Raw genomic sequence first — 19,404 nt, forward strand, 5'->3', positions numbered from 1 at the left:
CAAAAGAGAAATTTGTTGCACTCAAAAAGATTACCCACATTTCTAAACAAGGAATGGATAGTTCACACAATCCTTAATTTGTGAGAGATGAATTGTACAATTTGTCCTTTGAATTTATTGCTCCGCTTCATCATCTAAATTATTTTATGCATACAAATAAAGCCTTACATCTGAATTGATGTGACTTATCTCTTAAGGGAACAAAATATCAAAAAGGTTGGGGGTGGGAGAATTATAGTGATTCTCACCCATTTAATCATCATCAATTGTAGCAATAGGGGGATGGGAAGTAACATATATTTGAGTATTAGGTGCATTGTTACTGAAATTATTTTAATTTCTTAAGTTTTAAGTTTTAATTATTTTACTTTAAATGGGATATGTTCAATATACTCCCAATTTAATTTAATATTGTATCTATATTTTAGAAATGTTAATATGCGTTTTATTATGATACTTGTACTTTAAAAATATATAATTTGACACTTAAACTATTAGTATGTTATTTATTATGGTACCTGATGTTAACACCATCAATGAATTTTTAAACTAGTCAATAAAAGTTCAACGTAATTTTTTTTTCAAATCAATAAATCCACATAAATTTTTTTTACAATATTATTCAAATAAAAGGAAAAACTGTCAACTAGTTCCCTTAAAATGGGAAAATTTCCCTTTACACTCTTTCAAATTTGTAAAATTGTAAGTTAATTTTAGCTTGAAGAATGATAAATTTATGATTTAATCCAAGTAAAAATAATAATAAAATTACACTTTTACTCTAAAAATTTTATAAATAAAAATTTACTACTAAAAGGAAGTGTAACTTCACCCTCCATAAATATATATCCAATCCGCCCTTTTAACTTTCAAATGATTTGGGAGTGTTGAAAATACTTGTACAAGTGTTTGTACTTGTGGAAACAGATAATTAGGTAATGAGTTGGAAAAAGAAGAAGAAGAAAAAAGCTTCAAATAGATCATGCATGCTTACACCAAAAAATTCATGGTCGGTCCTTTGTAACCCTTATTATTTGGTGAAAAATGTACTAATAAGATTCTCAAGATTGGGGACCTTAAATTATCAGACAAGACTCATGTTCCTCCCACTCAACATTTGCTCAATTCTGCCATGCCAATCAGTCAATTTTTCCTCCAACTTGTTGCTTTCGAAAGTTTTAGAAGAAGAAATTAAAAACTACAACCCCTTTAACCAGAACAATCTCAGGGATTTAGCAAAGTAATCTTTCATATTATATACATACACACACTGAAAAGGGCATCTGTACAGCTAGTTTAACTCCCTGTTTATTACTTTAGTTATAAAATAGTGCATAGTTAGGGTGGTAGGCTGGTCCAATTCTAAGCTAATGCCATCTAAATTGTGCTGATATGGTCCAAGTTGGTGTAATTCAAGATGAATAAGAATGTCCCAATAATTTAGCTTAGCTGGTTTAGTAACAGATTCAAAATTCGGATATTATGGTATAGTTTTAACTTGTATATAAAATAAAAAGATGAAAGCATATTCCTGTTGTGGTGAAATAATGGAGTCTTTGGTATAAAGAAAAAAATGGTTCCATAATATCTTTGTTTGAAGATTTTGTGTTAAAAAATAAAAACCTTTCCTTTTCCACTTTTTGAGGGATACTAAATTCAAGCAAACCCTTTTTTTGCCTCTTCTTCTGGTGGTTATTATCAACCCATTTGTCCATCAAATTTTCAATGTGAAGCAACTTTCTTTCTTATATATGGTGTAATTTTTCCTGAATATTAATGGCATTGAAAGGAATCATTCGTTTGAGTAAGATGAGGAATTGTTGATGGGAGTTTGATAAACATGCAAGAGAAAGAGGGGATCAGTGTTAAGGAATTGATGCAATCTTTCCGCTTTACATTATATAAATCCATCTCGTTTTCCAAAATAATATTAATCAAACCAAACTCCAAGTGGTACAATGAACTACTTACCATTCGTTGTATGTCAAGTCTTCTGGTCTTTTTATTATTATCTTCTTTATCTACCAATTTCTGACATGTTTCTTTTTATTTCTTTTAAGTCCACCACAATTTCTTAAATTTTCAACATTTTCACTACTTAATTTGATTTTTTTTTAAAATTTATTTGGTAACATATTACATGTTTGGTTTTAGAATGTAGTAATGAATGAGGAAGCATATATTTATTATATAGTAATAAAAAGGCAAAGAAGCAAATCCTATTGGGTTGATTATTTAAAAAACAACAGCCACCCCATGCCTGAATTAAAGTAGTATAATCATGAAACATATCTGATGGTGAAGCTATAGATTATTTGAAGGAAGCTGCTAATCTTTCAAAACTATAACTATGATTACCATGTGTCGGAAAACAGCCTTTTTTTATTATTATAAATTTTTATAAATTAATGTATTTTTTTAATATTTTCATGCTTTAGTTTTATTTTGTTTTTCATGTCGTGTTTCAATTTAGATTATATTATATTGTTGGAATTTAAGCCTTTACTTATTTATTTAAAAATTAATGAATTAAAATTTTAGAATTGCTTTTCAAACATAATAAACGCATATTCTAGATAAGTAACAAAAAATTAGATGAAGGGCTTGTTTTTGTTATGGTGAGTGATGTGTATATTTTTTATGACATATGGAAAGAGCCATTGGCTTTTAATTATTATTATTATTTGGTTTGGCACTTGGCATCACATGGAGTTTTATGTGGGGTGGTCCTTAACCTAAAGAATATTTTGGTCCCGTTTTAAATAATGCCTCTATATTACTTTAATAAATTTATTTATTTTTAATAATCATTGCTATAATCTACATTACCTGATTATTACTACCATAAAAAAAAAAGCAACTTCTAGGAAAACCATTTTACTGTAAAAAAGAAAATAAAAAAAAAGCTGCAAGGTCAAAGGAAATTTAGGGTACCGTACATTAACATTATTAATTACTAATAATGAATGCAAGTCCCTTTAAGTTTAACTATCATTTTAAAAATAACATTTCTTATTTTAAAGGATTGTCCTTCTCAAGGATCAGATGAAAATTGAGTTTTTTTTTTCTTATTTTTTTAAAATGGTTGGAATCTGGATTTTTTATTTTGGAATTGTGGGTTTTTATTTGGCTCTTTTTGGTAGGTTTTTTTTTAATAAATTTGTTTACTTAGTTCCTCCATTATACCTCAATTCAAAAAATTGGTTTAATTTTTTAAAATTTTAATAATAAATATCAATAAAAATTATTAAAAATATAAGTAGATAAAACTTATTTATCATTTAATGAAAATGGGTACACTACTAGTAGAATATTTAAAATCCACGAGTAGGGCTAAAAGTCAAAAAGTACCTATAAGGTATTAAAATAAATAAATATTAAAAAAAACAAATATCAATTTTTTAAAGGTATACTGAGAGTATATTTTTTTTATTCTACAAGCAGTTATAAAAAAATTATCATTTCATTTTTTTTAAATATTTATTAATATTTTATTATACCCTTATAAACACTTGTCAATTCCTAACTTTATTTGTGGTGTCTAAAAACTCTATTGATAGTGCACCAAATATTTTCTCTTTTATTATTAGTTTAAATATCGTTAAAAATATTTGTTTATCAAGTCACCCATAATCTCTAATGTGAAAGATATTATGTGTTTAAATACATTTAAGCTCATGTATTTTAAGATGTTGCAACAATGATGAGATTAACTCAGATACAAATACTACAATTACTGTATGTGAGTTGCTAAAACATGTATTAATTGTAATATACTTGTAAATATACATAAATTCAAGAGCATTTGGTAAATCGTTATTAATTATTGCATTTCACTAGAGATTAGAATTTGGTTAAATTCTGCTATTAACTTCTATACTTTAAGAAAGTCATGGATTTAATCCATGTACTTTGACTTGGTTATTTTTAGTTATTATATGTTTTCAAAATTTAAAATTTCAATTCTCACCTTGTTAGTTTGTAATTTTTCACCTGTTACTTATTAAAAAATTAGTTAATGGGTAAACGACTGTCATTGGCATTAAGATTGAAATTTTAAATTTTGAAAAGTATAGGGACTTAGAATGATATAATTAGAGAATATGGACTAAATCTACAATTGTACACATAGTACAAGACTAGTCATTGACTTTAATCAAACATATTTAATTTTTACAATTTGGGTTAGGACTAAAATTTCAAATTTTGAAAAAGTACAAACACTAAAATTAACCTAGATATTAAATAACTGGTGAATTAGGAATTTTATGTTGAGAACGAAATAAATTAAAAAAATAATTAGGACAAAAAAATTATATTAAAACGATTAAAATTGAATTATTATTTTTTTATAAGTGATTAAAATATAATTTTTTAATTTAATTAAGATGATAAAATGTATTGAACTAAAGAAATAGGCTATATTATATTAAAATGATTGATTGAGTTAATATTATGAATTAATTAGATATATCTATAAGCTTTATAAAATTATACTAAAAAGTTATATAATTTTAAAATTATATTTATAGTTTTATATTAAAAACTGTCCACTAAAATTTTATTTGAAGCAGTTTTTTATTCATATTGTTTTAACAATATCTTATATAGTGGATGTTTTGTTATTTAATATGAATATTTTATGCCCCTCTCTCTCTTATTGTATATTACAAGTGTTTGGTGATGATTTTATTAAGAGTGTCAATACCAATTTCAAATATGGATTCTAAAATAGATATGGAAGATAACAAAAAAAGAGTGTTCGTAAGTTGTTTTGGTTTGGGTTTGGTTGGGATCATGTAGAGGTGACCATGGGTCGGGCCACCCGGCCCAACCCGAGGGCTCGTCTATAATGTGAGAGGGTTTGAACAAAAATATAAACCTGAAAAATGGGCTTGGACAAAAAAATAAGGCCCGTTTAAAAAACGAGTCGGGCCACGGGTAAGGCATTTTTGGCCCGAGCTTGGCCTTGCCCTACCCGAATTCACTAAAGGACAAAAAAAATCTAATTTTTTAATATTATTTTCTTGTTATTTTCTCCCTATTTTGCTACCATTTTACTATTATGTTTCTACTATTTTGTTGTTATTGTTTGGATATTATATAAAACTTATTTTATTGTTAATTTTGTTATTATTTTAAAGACATTTGTTAATTTTGTTATTATTTTAGAGACATTTGCTTGTTAAGTTACATTTATCTTAGTGTTATTTAAGTATACAAAATTTTTAAAATTTATTTTCAATTTGTTGGGAAATATTTATTTTGATGTTTTTAGTATTTTTGATTTATTATATATTTTTAAAATAATATAAAAATTAATATAGGCGGGCCGGTTGGGCCCGAATTTTAGCATTTTTATCTTGATCGGGCTTGAAAAAAATTTTAGGCCCATTTTTCAGGCCAAGCTTGGGCCTAGCAAACGGGCTTGAATTTTTAGTCGGACCTGGCCCGAGCCATGCTCACCTCTAGGTTCATGCATGATATTAATATTATATCCAGTTGTTTAAATAAGAGAATAAATGCGCTTCAGTGTACTTAAAATATCGTACTAATAATAATGTTGATGCTAACTGAGCTAATACTCAGTCTTTTATTAAATTTCTAAACATAAACAATTTAACATTTTTTTAATAGAAAATGGGTTGACCAATGCTAGGCTTAGAATAGAAATATTAGAGCCACAACCGACTGATATTTTAGACAAGCTTAAATTTTTTGTTAGACCAATTTGTAAGTTTAATATTTTTATCCAAATCTTTTCATATTTCAAAAGAATTTTTAAACTTTACGAATAACCCGACTTTTAAATATGTCTATCAAGCCCCTAAAGTTCATTTTCTTTCTTTTCCTACCTCCAATATTTATTAATTATTTTTTTCATTCTATTCTTCTAAGTACATCTCAAGACTTCAACATTTTACCAATACACTTATATGGCTATTGGCATCATAAATAGATAAAAAAATCAAAATTATACATTAATTTAGATTTATTGTGTAATTGAATACATAAACTTTGATTTTGATTTAATTGTATACATTTTAAAAAATACATACATCTATTTATGTAATACCCCAAAAATTACTATACTAAGATATTATCCTCGATATAGTAAAATAAGGAAATAAAATGGTAAAAAGGGGAATTTTGAGTTATGTCAACATTGGAAAGTATATTATGATATATTAATTCAAGAAAGGACTAAATCAAAAAAGTGAGAAAAGTTTTGTGGCCCAAGAGAAAATACTCAAAATTTGAGGGGTTAAAGTGTAAATATAAAAAAAGTTAAAGGATCAATAGTGACAATATTTTAAGGGTGGAATGATCTAGAAACTAAGGAAAATTGATGAATTAGGACCAAATTGAATAAATGAAAAAAGTATGAAGGGTTAAATCATAATTTTATCAAAATAAGTGATGAGTCAATGAAAGAATTTGAAGAATCATAAGGGGCAAAATGGTCATTTAGCAAGAAAGATAATTTTGAAGGGTAATGATGATGTTGATGATATTTTAGATTAATCAAATAAATATTAGTTTATTAATATTTTGATTTAATTTTTAATTATATTTTATTATTATTTTATTTAGTATATAAGGAAAGAAATATGAAGAATTGATGAATTAGGACCAAATTGAATAAATGAAAAAAGTATGAAGGGTTAAATCATAATTTTATCAAAATAAGTGATGAGTCAATGAAGGAATTTGAAGAATCATAAGGGGCAAAATGGTCATTTAGCAAGAAAGATAATTTTGAAGGGTAATGATGATGTTGATGATATTTTAGATTAATCAAATAAATATTAGTTTATTAATATTTTGATTTAATTTTTAATTATATTTAATTATTATTTTATTTAGTATATAAGGAAAGAAATATGAAGAATTCTCTTCATCTTTCCATGCTAGCAACGTGAGAAAAGAAAAGAAAAAAAGAAATTTTTTTCTTTACAATTTGATCATTTTACCAAAAATTTATCATTTTCATTTAAAAATCAAAAGAATTTTCATAGCTACCAAGAGAGAAAAATAATAAGGAGACTATGATGAGCTAGAATATTAAGTTAGATTCAAGAAATAGAAGCTGGAGGAGAGAGAAAATCAAGTTAAAGATTGAAATCAATAGGACAAAGTAAGAACATTAAGATTTCAATATATTCTTAAGTTTGATATTGTTGAAAAAGCATGAAAATGATGTTAACATAGAGTTTTCTAATATAAGTTTCTATGTTCTTGATATGTTAGTAAGGGAAATAAGAGGAAGTGATTGGAAATATTGTAGAGAAAAGAAAAGAGGGTGTTATAAACTTTATTATCAGCAATAGTCTGACTTTGAAAATTCACCAAAAATTGTATAAATTGAATTATAGGTTAATTAAAGTATTAAATTAAATTCTATTGAGTCTAGTTTTACATAGAAGAAACGTTGTAAGCAAAAGAATTTCATATTATGAGATATATGAATTTTTGTGAGACAAGGTTAGATTGATTTCGGGTTCCCCTGTTCTGACTTTGGAAAATCATCAAAAATTGTAAAAAAAATAATTAGGGGTTTAAATTTATATTTTTAAATTCTTAATGAGTTTATTTTCAAGAGAAACAAACAGAAACATCATTCAAACCCCGTGCTTAGAGATAATTAATTTTTAGTAAAAAAAGGTCGAAGCTGTCAAATAGCAAAACAGGGATAAATTTGAAGATTTTACTGTACTTATTGGCTGAGTTATAAATTCTAAAATTTTTATGGTGGAAATATATTTGAGTCTAGTTTCAAAAACATCAAGCGGATCTTAATTTAGAATTCTTTAACTCAAGATATAAATAATTTAACGACTATAACTCAAGTGGATAGCTTTGATATGAACATAAAAGTAAACAGTGGAATTATAGATAATGTTACATATTAGCATGTTATATACATTATGTATGTGGAATGGAGAGGAGGAGGAGGAAAATATATATGAATATTCAACTATCATGGGTTTACATTAAAAATGACTAATTTGCATGTTTTATGCTTAGGGACTAAATTTAATAAAAGTAAAACTTTAGGGGTAATTTTTTCAAAATGTCAAAAATGACCAAATTGCAGGAAATGAATTGTTTTATTGTCTAAATTAATAAATTGAATGAAATTATTAATTTAGATCAAGATTGGGTGGAAAATCGAGGAAAATAGAAAATTACCAAAATGCCTTGGAATCTTGGTATTTCTGCAATTTAGCTAGGTAAGTTTGTGTAACTAAATTGAGAATTTATATGTGTTAAATTGAATTGTATGTATATGATTGTATTATTGCCATGTATATGAAAATATTCACATATCCGACAATGATTGATAAGTATAAAGTCTCGTTTGAATAGATGAAATTCGATCGGATACAGGGTTTCTATATTGGTTTTGGTCCTGCATATGTTGTGGACACACCACATCTCGAAAGAGCATCCCGTTATAAGCCCTCTCGAGCTTCCCGTTATATGGTTCTTGCGAGCTTCCAGTTAATAGCTCATCGGAGCATCCCAATCAGTTGTGATCATGCATGTGTTGTAGACACGCCACAGTTCTTATGAGCATCCCGTTATATGGCTCTTCGTGAGCGTCCCGATTAAAGGCTCTTTGTGAGCTTCCCTTTAATGGCTATCCGGAACTTCCCGTTAATAGCTCTTCGGAGCTACCCGTTATTGCCTCCCATGAGCTTCCCGATTATGGCTCTTATGAGCTTTCCATTATATAGCCCAGATAAGCTTCCCGTTAATGGCTCACATGAGCTTCCTGTTATATGGCTCGAGAGAGGGCTTCCCGATTATGTGCTCAAATAAGCACCCCCAAATATTATTTGACGGATTTCAGATTCGTTCAATTTGTGTGTACTACCAGTGTATCCATCAATATTTTAAATGATTTAGTGGGCAAAATCCTGACATGAGAAAATATGAGTACAAAATGAATTGTTACCAGTATATACCTGAAACTGATATTACATGACATGTTGAAATATGAGATAGAAGATACACGTGTATGAAACTTGCCTTATGACTAAGTACATTAGTAATTACGAACTATTACCGGAATATATATGTATACGAAATACATGGAAATGATGGTACATGATATATTAAAATAAAGAAATGAATGATATATATTTATAAAGAAACAGTAAGAGAATGATATGCATCATGATATGTACATATGTGAATATCTTTTAGATGTTGATACAAGGAAACTATGTAAATTGAGTCGAGTAATAAACTCAAGTGTGACATGTTGAGAAAATAAGTTTATCAATGTTGATTTATATGGAATATGTGAAAGTACGCTAGCAAGTGTTGTTGTTGATGCTTAGGCAAGTGCCAAGCTATTGATTGAATGGTAATATGTTTATTTACATGATGTGTTGAAATGGTAAGTTCTCAAGAGAAAATATGCAAGTGCTCACAGAAGAGTGGTAAGGTTTAAATTATGAAATTTTTATGAAATGACTTATCATGTGATCAATTTGAAAAAGGCTCTGGTTAAATGCACTAGCTTGTGACCATGGTTGAATGATATGTTTATGACTTGTGTGCCATGCATATGGAAAGTAAAGAGATGCAAATAAAAATAAAGAAATTTGGAGGAGTTAAAGTTATATAAAATCCTATTAAGCTTAGGATAATATGTATAAATGATACTGTGGATTTATTCGCCTTGTGAATTGATGAATATAACTTTATGAGTATTAATGTGGTATCAATATTAGATTATTCTTGATATGTGTAGATTTCATATTTGAAATGAGTTAATATGATTAAAGATTACACGAGCTTACTAAGCATTCATTACTTACATACTTGTTTTTTTTTACCCTACAGATTATTGGAAGCTCAAACGAGTTGGAAGCTTGTCGGAGTTATATCACAATATCCATTGGTTCTATCGGTAATTTTGGATGATTTGATTCTGGTTATAATGTCATGTAGCAGTTAATTTGGCCAATGTTGGCTTATTAATGTTTTGTTATATCTAACCATAGGGATGGCTTGTGATGAACATGTTTTGGTGTGCAAGTTAGAGGCTATATCATATTAGATGTAAGTGTTTGGTATAGTTGAATGATGATAATCTTATAGATATGTTAATACTTAGTACAAGTATGCATATATGTGAATTTGGTCAATTTGATAAGTTTGAATACTAGAGTATATGTGATGATAATATATGTATAGAACTTGGATTTAGCTTGATTTGAATGATATGATATAGGTTGTTGATGTGTAAAAGTGTTGACTTAAATTGATGACAAATGGGGTGAGAAATATGGCTTGGAAATGGCCTAATTTTGTCCACATGGGCAGAGGCACGGGCATGTGTCTCAGTTGTGTGTGACACACGGCCATGTGTCCCTTATATCTATTAAATTAAGCAAAACAAAATGTAATAGCCTAAATTCAAGGTTATCGGAACAGTGGTTTCGTAACCATAAATCCGATTTAAATAGAAATTTATTTTAATATTTTTGCATGAATATTGATATGATAGGAAAATCGTATGAAAATATCGATAGAAAAATTTTACCCATTTAATGGTTAGTTAGAAAAAGAAATTATTGAATAAATTGGGTAAAAACAAGGTATCAAGACCTAAAAGGAGATATTATTGAAGAAAATATTGATATGATAGGAGAAATTGAAGAAAATATTTTTATAAATAATTATGAAATGTTAGTAATATGGTATTAAAATTTCGTCAGAAAATTTTTACGTTTGAGTAATTAATTAAGTAAAAATGACTAAATTGAAAAGGGTGTAAAAGTTACTAAAAAGATTAAATAGTTCAATTGTTAAATGAAGAGGGACATAGATTGCAAATAAGCCCAAAAGGAGATATTTTGGGCAGCATAAGCTAAGAAAAATCAGGAGAATTGGTGAAATAAGGGCAAAATGGAAATATAACAAAATTTACTAAAATAAAAATGGGACCGAATTGGAATATCTAGAATTCTCTTCATATTTCTTCATTATCATCAGCCAAAAACATCCTAAGGGTTTATTCAAGCTGGTATTTAATAATTTTTGCACCAATTGAGTTAATCCTTGCCTTTTTCTTATAATTTTTGTGTTTTTAAGACTTTTACAACTAGGTCCTACTATTAAATTCATTAGTTTTTTTTTATTTCATGGATGAAATTGAAAGTCATCATGGTTGAGTGTTGTAAGTTTATGATGGAATAGCATGAAATTGAAGCTTTAATTTGTTTATGAGATGATTTTATTATGTAATTTCAATAGAAATTGATTTTTAGGACATAATTATTGTAATGGCGTAAATTCAATGTTATCGGAACAGTGGTTTCGTAACCACAAATCCGATTTAAAGAGAAATTTATTTCAATATTTTTGCTTGAAAATTTATATGATAGGAAAATCGTATGAAAATATTGATAGGAAAATTTTATCAATTTAGTGATTAGTTAGAAAAAGAAATTATTGAAAAAATTGGGTAAAATAAGGTATCGGGACCTCTATCTCGTAAAACCGAGTCAAAAATAATTTTATAAATATTTAAGAAATGTTATTAATGTGGTATTAAAATTTCGTTAGGAAATTTTAATGTTTGGGTAGTCAATTAAATGAAAAGGACTGAATTGTAATAGGTGTAAAAGTTGCTAGAGTGATTAAATAGCTTATTAGTCTAATGAGAAAGGATATAAAAGGAAATTAGACCCAAAAGTTATTTGGGCTGGACGGCAAGAGTATGAAATCAGCAGAAAAATTGATAAATTAAGGGTAAAATTGGAATATTGCAAAATTAACTAAATAAAACTAGGACTAAATAGGAAATATCTAGATTTCTCTTCATTTCTCTTCAATTCCAGCAGCTAAAAACGCCATAGGAGGGTTCTCTAAGCTGGTATTTCATAATTTTTGCACCAAGTGAGTTAATCCTTGCCTTTTTCTTGTAGTTTTTGTGTTTCTAAGACTTTTACAACTAGATCCTACTATTAAATTCATTAGTTTTTGATTTCATGGATGAAATTTAAAGTCACCATGGTTGAGTGCTGTAATTTTATGATGAAATAAAATGAAATTAAAGCTTTAACTTGTTTATGAGATGATTTTATTAGGCAATTTCAATGGAAATTGATTTTTGGAACCTAATTGTGAAAATGTTTGGAATTAAAGTCTATTGCTGAAATTCTGATTCCTAAAGGTTGTAAACTAGTTTAAGGTGATAGAATAAAATGTTAATTGAGAAAAATCAGCTCAATTGAGAGGCTAATTGAGTAGGGACGAAATTATCATTTATTAAAAGCTTAGGGGAAAAATGGTAATAAACAGCTTGCACTAAAACAGTTTGGACAGCAGCAGTAGACTAACTTTGAAAAATCACCAAAAATTGTAGGAATCGAATTAGAAGATGAAAAAAATATGGAATTAAAGCTTATTGAGTCTAGTTTCTCATAGAAGAAATATTGTAAGCAATGGATCTTTAAATTTTTAGATATAATGAATTTTGTGAGACAAGGTCAGAATGAATTCGGGTTCCCCTGTTCTGACTTTGAAAAATTATAAAAAAATTGAATAAAAATAATTAGGGACTTAAATTTATATGTTTAGAATTCTTAATGAGTCTATTTTTAATAGAAACAAACAAGAACATCATTTGAATTCTGTATAAAGAGATAATTTATTTTTAGTGAAGAAGGGTCAGAACTGTTAGACAACAGAATAGGGGTGACTTTGAAGAATAAACTGTACTGATTGGCTAAACCAAAAATTCTGAAAATTTTATGGTAAAAATATATATGAGTCTAGTTTCAGGAAAAATTAACGGATCTTAATTTTGAGTTCCTTAGCTCAAGTTATAAATAATTTAGTGACTATGACTCAAGTAGACAGCTTTGAATGAACTATAAATAATAGTTGAATTATAGAGAATGTTGCATATGAACATGAAATGTATTAAATTGATAATTAAATTTATTTATTTAGATCCAGAAGATTCAAATACGAAGCTAGATCGAGGAAAGGAAAAAGTTTGCGATTAGTAGATTTTTATTGTTTATAAACAAGTATCAAGGTAAGTTCATGTAACTTGAATTATATTCATAAATTGCTTGAGATTGTATGTTATTGATGTGAATGTGATTTGAATGTTCATTGTATGAAAATTAATGAAACATTGATATATTTGATAAAATGGGAAGAAATCCCGGTTGAATGAAAGGAAAATTCGATGGATCTCTGAAAAGGAATTGACGGTAAAAAGGATCTAACCCGGACGGGTGATCCTATCCTGATATAGCCCTCCCGAAGAATATGTGTAAAATGGATTTAGCCCGGACGGGTAATCCGAATTAGGGTCTGAATTTAGCCTGGACTGGTAATTCAAATCCAAGCTCATTAGAGTAATTGTCGTTGCAGGGGATTTAGCCTGGACTGGTAATCCCGACAATACTCTATGAGTTTATATTGCAGGGGATTTAGCCTGGACTGGTAATCCCGCTGCAAGGTTGAGGTTCGCGGGAGTGTGCTCTCTGAAATGGAAATGTGCGCACATGAATATGAATTGACGGACCCGGAATTGTACACTAAAAGTGTACCTCTGAAAATCCATCGAAATTCCGATAAATTCAACGGGATAAATATGAAAAATAATAAGGGAATGAAAATCATGGTATTGATGAGTACATCAATCATGGTATATATATTATTGATACATGGAAATTATTGTACTAACTTGAATGTTGAGTTTGTGCATGTTAGGGTAATAATGCATTGAATGGATATATGAATGTTTATTATATTGTATTGAAAATATTAGGTAAGTATAATTCTTGTTACATGAGCTTACTAAGCACAAAGTGCTTACCCCGTTTCCTTTTTCCCTGTTTTGTAATGTTAAGAGCTCGGAGGTCGGATTTGGTCGGAGACACATCACACTGTCAACCTCAGGATTTCGGTATATAAAGAAACTTTATTTTGGAAATCAATGGCATGTATAAGCTAACAAAGTAAATGTTAACGTGAAATGAATGTAAAGTTAGCCATTAGTATGGTTAACAAACCTGGTTATAGATATGTGATGACATTATCCTATATAAATGCATGAATCTATCATGAAAATATGTTGAATTGAAAAAAAAATTAATTCGTAAACTCCGGTAATGCCTCGTACCCTATTCCGGCAATAAATACGGGTAGGGGTATTACATTTATTGGTATCAGAGCTACGGTTTAGCCGATTCTAGGACCGATGTAGCAAATACGGGATTAGCTATACATGCCATTTAAATTATTATTGATAGTGTGTGTAATACCCCTACCCGTATTCATTACCGGAATAGGATACGAGGCATTACCGGAGTTTACGAATTAATTTTTTTTTTATATTCAATATAACCCTTTTATAAATATCTAACCTTCCCTGTAATATTAAATCGAGACCAATCCACATCAACCAAATCAATTCAACATATTTTCATGATAGATTCATGCATTTATATAAGATAACGTCATCACATATCTATAACCAGGTTTGTTAACCATACTAATGGCTAACTTTACATTCATTTCACGTTAACATTTACTTTGTTAGCTTATACATGCCATTGATTTCCAAAATAAAGTTTCTTTATATACCGAAATCCTGAGGTTGACAGTGTGATGTGTCTCCGACCAAATCCGACCTCCGAGCTCATAACACTACAAAACAGGGAAAAAGGAAACGGGGTAAGCACTTTGTGCTTAGTAAGCTCATGTAACAAGAATTATACTTACCTAATATTTTCAATACAATATAATAAACATTCATATATCCATTCAATGCATTATTACCCTAACATACACAAACTCAACATTCAAGTTAGTACAATAATTTCCATGTATCAATAATATATATACCATGATTGATGAGCTCGTCAATACCATGATTTCCATTTCCTTGTTATTTTTCCATATTTATCCCGTTGAATTGCTTGGAATTTTCGATGGATTTTCAGAGATACACTTTTAGTGTACATTTCCGGGTCCGTCAATTCATATTCATGTGCGCACATTTCCATTTCAGAGAGCACACTCCCGCGAACCTCAACCTTGCAGCGGGATTACCAGTCCAGGCTAAATCCCCTGCAATATAAACTCATAGAGTATTGTCAGGATTACCAGTCCAGGCTAAATCCCCTGCAACGACAATTACTCTAATGAGCTTGGATCTGAATTACCAGTCCAGGCTAAATTCAGACGCTAATTCGGATTACCCGTTCGGGCTAAATCCATTTTACACATATTCTTCGGGAGGGCTATATCAGGATAGAATCACCCGTCCGGGTTAGATCCTTTTTACCGTCAATTCCTTTTCAGAGATCCATCGAATTTTCCTTTTATTCAACCGGGATTTCTTCCCATTTTATCAAATATATCAATGTTTCATTAATTTTCATACAATGAACATTTAAATCACATTCACATCAATAACATACAATCTCAAGCATTTAAGAATATAATTCAAGTTACACGAACTTACCTTGATACTTGTTTATAAACAATAAAAATCTACTAATCCTGAACTTTTTCCTTTCCTCGATCTAGCTTCGTATTTGAATCTTCCGGATCTAAATAAATAAATTTAATTATCAATTTAATACATTTCATGTTCATATGCAACATTCTTTATAATTCAACTATTATTTATAGTTCATTCAAAGCTGTCTACTTGAGTCATAGTCACTAAATTATTTATAACTTGAGCTACGGATCTCCAAATTAAGATCCGTTAATTTTCCCTAAAACTAGACTCATATATATTTTTACCATTAAATTTTAAGAATTTTTAGTTTATCCAATAAGTACAGTTTATTCTTTAAAGTCACCCCTGTCCTGTTGTCTAACAGTTCTGACCCTTCTTCACTAAAAATAAATTATCTCTTTATACAGAATTCAAATGATGTTCTCGTTTGTTTCTATTAAAAATAGACTCATTCAGAATTCTAGACATATAAATTTAAGTCCCTAATTATTTTTATTCAATTTTTTTATAATTTTTCAAAGTCAGAACAGGGGAACCCGAATTCATTCTGACCTTGTCTCACAAAATTCATTATATCTCAAAATTTACAAATTCCTTGCTTACAATATTTCTTCTATGAGAAACTAGACTCAATAAGCTTTAATTACATATTTTTTTCATCTTCTAATTCGATTCGTACAATTTTTGGTGATTTTTCAAAATTAGTCTACTGCTGCTGTCCAAACTGTTTTAGTGCAAGTTGTTTATTACCATTTTTCCCCTAAGCTTTTAATAAATGATAATTTCGTCCCTGCTCAATTAGCCTCTCAACTGAGCTGATTTTTCTCAATTAACATTTTATTCTATCACCTTAAACTAATTTACAACCTTTAGGAATCATAATTTCAGCAATAGACTTTAATTCCAAATATTTTCACAATTAGGTCCTAAAAATCAATTTCCATTGAAATTGCCTAATAAAATCATCTCATAAACAAATTAAAGCTTTAATTTCATTCTATTTCATCATAAAATTACAGCACTCAGCCATGGTGACTTTCAATTTCATCCATGAAATAAAAAACTAATGAATTTAATAGTAGGACCAAGTTGTAAAAGTCTTAGAAACAGAAAAATTACAAGAAAAAGGCAAGGATTAACTCACTTGGTGAAAAAATTATGAAATACCAGCTTATAGAACCCTCCTATGGCATTTTTAGCTGCTGGAATTGAAGAGAAATGAAGAGAAATCTAGATATTTCCTATTTAATCCTAGCTTTATTTAGTTAATTTTGCAATATTCCAATTTTACCCTTAATTTATCAATTTTTCTGCTGATTTCATACTCTTGCCGTCCAGCCCAAATAACTTTTGGGTCTAATTGCCTTTTAAATCCTTTCTCATTAGACTCTTAAGTTATTTAATCACTCTAGCAACTTTTACACCTATTACAATTTAGTCCTTTTCATTTAATTGACTACCCAAACATTAAAATTTCCTAACGAAATTTTAATACCACATTAATAACATATCATAAATATGTATAAAATTATTTTCGACTCGGTTTTACGAGATAGAGGTCCCGATACCTTATTTTACCCAATTTCTTCAATAATTTCTTTTTCTAACTAATCACTAAATCGATAAAATTTTCCTATCAATATTTTCATATGATTTTCCTACCATCTCAATTTTCAACAAAAATATTGAAATAAATTTCTCTTTAAATCAGATCTATGGTTACGAAACCATTGTTCCGATAACCTTGAATTTAGGCCATTACAGTGTGATATCTCCTGACCATTTAAAATGTGTTTTTCTTATAGTAATGTCATCCGACCGAGCTCAATCTGAAGGAAGCTGGGAGTCATGCTCCGGCTTCAGTACAAAGAGAAGAAACTAGCAGTAGAAGGCCCGAGACAGAGGGTCGAGGGGAGGAGGCAAAAACAGCCTTCTTTCAAATGATGAATGAATGGTTTAATCAATACTTAAGAACTAACCCTGTAGTGCAGCAAGTTCAAGCTCCCCCTCCTGCTCCTTCACCGGTTCCCGAGATCCCACAAGGTACAGGTACTGAATCTGTCAGAAAAGGGAAAGCTCCAGTAGATAAAATTCGAAAATATGGGGCCGAAGAATTTCGAGCAGCAGTTGATGATGATTCCGAACGGGCTGAATTCTGGTTAGAAAATACTACTCGGGTTCTGGAAGAATTATCTTATACACCAGAAAAATGTCTGAAATGTGCCGTCTCACTGCTAAAAGATACAGCTTACCATTGGTGGAATACTAAAGCTTTAGTTGTTCCGAAAGAAGAAATTACATGGGAATTCTTTCAGACCGAGTTCAGAAAAAAATATATCAGCCAGAGGTTCCTTGACCAGAAAAGAAAAGAATTTCTTGAGCTAAAACAGGGCAATAGATCAGTATCTGAATATGAAAGAGAATTGGTTCGATTGAGTAAATATGCTCGAGAATGGGTACAGTCAGAAGTTGAAATGTGTAAACGATTCGAAGAAGGGTTGAATGAAGACATTAAGTTACTGATCGGAATTCTTGAAATTCGAGAGTTTGCTACATTGGCAGAGAGAGCTTATAAAGCAGAAGAATTGAGCAAAGAAAAGAAACAGGCTGAGAGGGAAGCTCGAATTTTTAGTAAAAGACCGATGGGAAAATCTCAGTTTTCTGCTTCAAAGAAATTGAAGAAATATCAGGATCGTTCTACTTCAGCCATTGGGTATTCGGGCAAAGAACGAGGTTCTCAACGCACTAATCCAAGGCCTTCTACTCCATCAGTGACCAGTGTTAGCAGTGTTGGCACTCCTAAACCGAGATGCCAGCACTGTAATAAAGCTCATTTTGGTGAATGCCGATTTAAGAGTGGGGCTTGTTACCGATGTGGTTTTTTTGACCATTTCTTCAGAGATTGTCCAGAAAGGGTTGAAAAAGAAGTTGAACATATATCGAAGCCGAGTAATCTAGTTTCGAGGGGTAGACCACCTCGACCATCCGGTAATGTCAGTGGTAGTCGAGGAGCTACAAAAGATACTATAGGTAGGCCTGAGGTACGAGCACCTGCTAGGACATATGTCATTCGTGCCAGAGAAAATGCTTCAGCACCCGATGTTATTACTGGTACATTTTCTTTACTTGATACTGATATTACTGCATTGATTAATCCTGGTTCTACGCATTCATATATATGTGTTAAACTTGCAATTGTTAAAAATTTATCTGTTGAACCTACTGAATTTGTGGTTAAAGTCTCGAACCCCCTGGGCCAGTCTGCGTTAGTGGATAAAATATGTAAAAATTGTCCACTGATGGTAAGAGGTTATTTTTTCCCGGCTGATTTGATGTTACTGCCATTTGATGAATTTGACGTGATATTGGGTATGGATTGGTTAACCCAGCATGATGCGGTAGTAAATTGTAAACAAAAATATATTGTGTTAAAATGTCAGAATGGTGAGTTGCTCCGGGTTAAATCTGATCAGACATAGGGGTTATCTGATATGATTTCAATAATGGCAGCACAGAGGTATGTCAAAAAGGGGTATGATGCTTACTTGGCTTATGTACTCGACACCAAGGTATCTGAGTCAAAGATACAGGCAGTTCCAGTGGTATGTGAATTTTCTGATGTGTTTCCAGAAGAATTACCAGGATTGCCACCAGAAAGAGAAGTGAAATTTTCTATAGATTTGATTCCGGGAACTACTCCGATCTCCATAGCTCCGTACCGGATGGCTCCTATAGAATTAAAAGAGTTAAAGACACAATTGCAAGAGCTTGTTGACAGGGGTTTTGTTCGACCGAGTCATTCACCTTGAGGTGCTCCAGTTCTGTTTGTGAAAAAGAAAGATGGGTCTTTGAGATTGTGTATCGACTATCGGCAGCTTAATAAAGTAACC

This window comes from Gossypium hirsutum, chromosome A05 (assembly GCF_007990345.1).
Source record: "Gossypium hirsutum isolate 1008001.06 chromosome A05, Gossypium_hirsutum_v2.1, whole genome shotgun sequence".
Classification (NCBI taxonomy): Eukaryota; Viridiplantae; Streptophyta; class Magnoliopsida; order Malvales; family Malvaceae; genus Gossypium; species Gossypium hirsutum.